The sequence below is a fragment of the Ammospiza caudacuta genome, chromosome 1 (genome assembly GCF_027887145.1).
Source record: "Ammospiza caudacuta isolate bAmmCau1 chromosome 1, bAmmCau1.pri, whole genome shotgun sequence".
Lineage (NCBI taxonomy): Eukaryota > Metazoa > Chordata > Aves > Passeriformes > Passerellidae > Ammospiza > Ammospiza caudacuta.
The window spans coordinates 149,089,495-149,093,818 of NC_080593.1; the positions used below are offsets into that span (position 1 = coordinate 149,089,495).

A 4,324-nucleotide genomic window follows, 5' to 3' on the forward strand; every position below is an offset into this window, starting at 1 on the left:
GTTAAAGTAAATCCAGGGGAGGACCATTAAGATGATCACAAAGAAGGCTGGAGCACCTTTTCTGTCAAAACAGGTTGGGGAGAGTTGGGGCTGCTCAGCCTGGAGAAGAGAAGGGTCTGGAAAGGCATTTCAGCATCATCCAGAACTTAAAGATGGCTGTCGTGGGTTGACAGCCTTTATCCCAATATCGTGTGTTGTGTCTGGCAGCTGTGCCTTTTCTCTCTTCCTCCCCCCGGCCGTTTTGCTGCGGCGGGGCGGGGAAGCGAAGGGGGAGTGTTCGACCAGGGCTTTTTTGCTTTTGGCTGCTTGGCTTGGCTAGCCACTTTGCTTGCTTGCTTGCTGCTTTGTGCGCTGTTTTTTATTTTCCCTTTTCTTTTGTTCCCTCTTTCTTACCCTCCCCTGAAGATACTGGACCTGCTCCGGACCTGACCTGAGACGTCCAGGACACCTGGAGCTTGCGAGAGAAGCTTGGCGCCCTCACAACACAGTTTCTTTTCTTTTTTCTTTTCTTGTGTTGGGGAGTGTTCTTTTGTTACTTGTAAATAAATAGGTTTTGTTTTCCACTTTGCTCCTCTGAGAAATTCCTTCCCAAACCTGGTGTTGGGGGAGGGGTGGTTGGAGGTTTGTTTTGTTTGGGGGGCTCCCTTTTGAAGATTTCCCCTAATTTGTCCTAAACCAGGACAGTATATCTTTTGGTGCACCAGCCGGGAATCGAACCCGGGTCGCAAGAATGGGAATCTTGCATGATACCACTACACCACTGGTGCGGCTGTACCAGACATACTGGAACTGCAGTACGAGCTGGAGTCCAAGGCAGCAAAGTGGTACGCAACCATCGATATTGCTAACACGTTTTTCTCCATCCCTCTGGCAGCAGAATGCAGGCCTCAGTTTGCGTTTACATGGAGGGGAGTGCAGTATACCTGGAACCGACTGCCCCAGGGGTGGAAACACAGTCCTACCATCTGTCATGGACTGATCCAGGCTGCACTAGAAGAGGGTGAGGCTCCAGAACATTTACAATATATTGATGATATCATTGTTTGGGGGAACATGGCAATAGAAGTGTTCAAGAAAGGAGAGAAGATAATTCATATTCTCTTGGAAGCCGGATTTGCCATTAAGAAGAACAAAGTCAAGGGACATGCCCGAGAAATTCAGTTCTTGGGGGTGAAGTGGCAAGATGGACGGCGTCAGATTCCTGTGGATGTTATTAACAAAATCACTGCTATGTCCCCACCAACTGATAAGAAGGAAACACAAGCTTTCTTAGGTGCTATAGGTTTCTGGAGGATGCACATCCCTGAGTATAGTCAGATTGTGAGACCCCTTTATCTGGTTACCCGCAAGAAGAACGACTTCCATTGGGGTCCTGAGCAGCAGCAAGCTTTTGTCCAAATCAAGCAGGAGATCGCTCATGCTGTAGCCCTTGGTCCAGTCAGGACGGGACCAGATGTGAAGAACATGCTCTACTCTGCAGCCGGGAGCCATGGTCTGTCCTGGAGCCTTTGGCAAAAGGTGCCTGGTGAGACCCGAGGCCGACCGTTGGGATTTTGGAGTCGGAGCTACAGGGGGTCTGAAGATAACTATACCCCAACAGAAAAAGAAATCTTGGCTGCCTATGAAGGAGTCCAAGCCGCCTCGGAGGTGATTGGTACAGAGGCACAACTCCTTCTGGCACCCCGACTACCGGTGCTGGGATGGATGTTCAGAGGAAAGGTTCCCTCTACCCACCATGCCACCAATGCTACTTGGAGTAAGTGGATTGCCCTCATTACGCAGCGCGCTCGAATTGGGAAGTTAAATTGCCCTGGGATCCTGGAAATAATTACAAATTGGCCCGAAGGGGAAAGCTTTAGTGTCGCAGATGAGGAACAAGAGCCAGTGACCCGGGTTGAGGAAGCTCCGCCATATAATCAGTTACCAACAGAAGAAACATGTTACGCTCTATTCACCGATGGTTCTTGTTGCATCATAGGGATGAAACAGAGGTGGAAAGCAGCTGTATGGAGTCCCACTCGACGAGTTGCAGAGGCTACTGAAGGAGAAGGCAAATCCAGTCAATTTGCTGAAATCAAAGCTATTCAACTGGCCCTAGGTATTGCAGAGAGAGAGAAGTGGCCAAGGCTCTATTTGTATACCGATTCTTGGATGGTAGCCAACGCTCTATGGGGATGGCTGAAGAGATGGAAAGAGGCGAACTGGCAGCGCAGAGGAAAACCAATTTGGGCTGCGGAAGAGTGGAAAGATATCGCTACTCGGTTAGAGAAGTTACCTGTGAAGGTTCGCCATGTAGATGCCCATGTCCCCAGAAGTAGAGCTAATGAAGAGCAGCAAAACAACCAGCAAGTACATCAGGCTGCAAAGATAGGGGAGTTGAAGATAGATCTCGACTGGGAGCATAAGGGAGAGTTATTCTTAGCATGATGGGCCCATGATGCCTCAGGCCACCAGGGTAGAGATGCCACCTATAAGTGGGCACGAGACCGAGGGGTGGATCTAACCATGGACAGTATCTCTCAGGTTATTCGTGACTGTGAGACGTGCGCTGCCATTAAGCAGGCCAAGCGGGTGAAGCCCCTCTGGTATGGGGGGCGGTGGTCTAAGTACAAATACGGGGAGGCCTGGCAGATTGATTACATCACACTGCCTCAAACCCGCCAGGGCAAGCGCTATGTACTAACCATGGTAGAAGCCACCACGGGATGGTTGGAAACCTACCCTGTGTCTCATGCTACAGCCCGTAACACTATCTTGGGCCTTGAAAAGCAGGTCCTTTGGAGGCACGGTACTCCCGAGAGAATTGAGTCGGATAATGGGACTAATTTTAAAAACAATCTTATTAATACTTGGGCTAGGGAACATGGCATCGAGTGGATATACCATATCCCCTATCATGCACCAGCTGCAGGGAAAGTGGAAAGGTATAATGGATTGTTAAAAACCACCTTAAAAGCATTGGGTGAGGGGTCTTTAAAAAACTGGGAGCAGCATTTGGCAAAGGTTACCTGGTTAGTTAACACTCGAGGTTCCACCAACCGAGCGGGTCCATCTCAGTCTGAGCTCCTTAATATAGTAGATGGGGATAAAGCCCCAGTGGCCCATGTCAGAGGTTTGTTGGGAAAGACAGTATGGATCAACTCTGCCTCGAGTACAGACAAACCCATCCGTGGGATTGTCTTTGCTCAAGGACCAGGTTATACATGGTGGATAATGCAGACAGATGGAACAACACGATGTGTACCTCAGGGAGACCTGATTGTGGGATGAGATTCATATATGAATGTCATTGTTTGTTGAATGTGAGACAGAAGGAAACTGTAAGTGTCAAAGGTCTGAGCAAGTAAGATGAGAGGAATGCGTAAGTGTCAAAGGTGTGAGTAAGTGAAATGAAAGTTTTTATTGTATATTCACGATATGGGATAAGGGGTGGAGTGTCGTGGGTTGACAGCCTTTATCCCAATATCGTGTGTTGTGTCTGGCAGCTGTGCCTTTTCTCTCTTCCTCCCCCCGGCCGTTTTGCTGCGGCGGGGCGGGGAAGAGAGGGGGGAGTGTTCGACCAGGGCTTTTTTGCTTTTGGCTTTTGGCTGCTTGGCTTGGCTAGCCACTTTGCTTGCTTGCTTGCTGCTTTTTGCGCTGGTTTTTTTTTTTCCCTTTTCTTTTGTTCCCTCTTTCTTATCCTCCCCTGAAGATACTGGACCGGCTCCGGACCTGACCTGAGACGTCCAGGACACCTGGAGCTTGCGAGAGAAGCTTGGCGCCCTCACAACACAGTCTCTTTTCTTTTCTTTTCTTTTCTTTTCTTTTCTTTTCTTTTCTTTTCTTTTCTTTTCTTTTCTTTTCTTTTCTTTTCTTTGGGAGTGTTCTTTTGTTACTTGTAAATAAATAGGTTTTGTTTTCCACTTTGCTCCTCCGAGAAATTCCTTCCCGAACCCGGTGTTGGGTGAGGGGTGGTTGGAGGTTTGTTTTGTTTGGGGGGGCTCCCTTTTGGAGATTTCCCCTAATTTGTCCTAAACCAGGACAATGGCTCATACAAGAAAGCAAGAGAGGGAGTTTTGACAAGGGCAAGGAGTGACAGGATGAGGGAAAGTGGCTTTAAACTGAAAGAGGGAAGGTTTATAGCAGATATTAGGGATAAATTCCTTATGGGGAATCTGGTGAGAGACTGGAACAGGCTGCCCAGAGAAAATGCCCCAACCCTGGGAATGTTCAAGGCCAGATTGTTTGGGCTTGAGCCCTTGTGGGGCTTTAAACAACCTCTTCTACTGGAAGGTGTCACTGCCAGGCAATGCAGAGGCAGTATGGAAACACATACAAAAAACAC

The 4,324-nt window shown here is 48.6% G+C and overlaps 1 non-coding gene across 1 annotated transcript; it reads right to left on the bottom strand.

The window, feature by feature from the left end:
* Window positions 1–696: 696 nt before the first annotated feature.
* On the bottom strand, window positions 697–767 carry TRNAG-CCC (transfer RNA glycine (anticodon CCC)). The gene has a single exon. It is a non-coding gene; the product is annotated as a tRNA-Gly (tRNA).
* Between the last annotated feature and the right edge of the window lie 3,557 nt (window positions 768–4,324).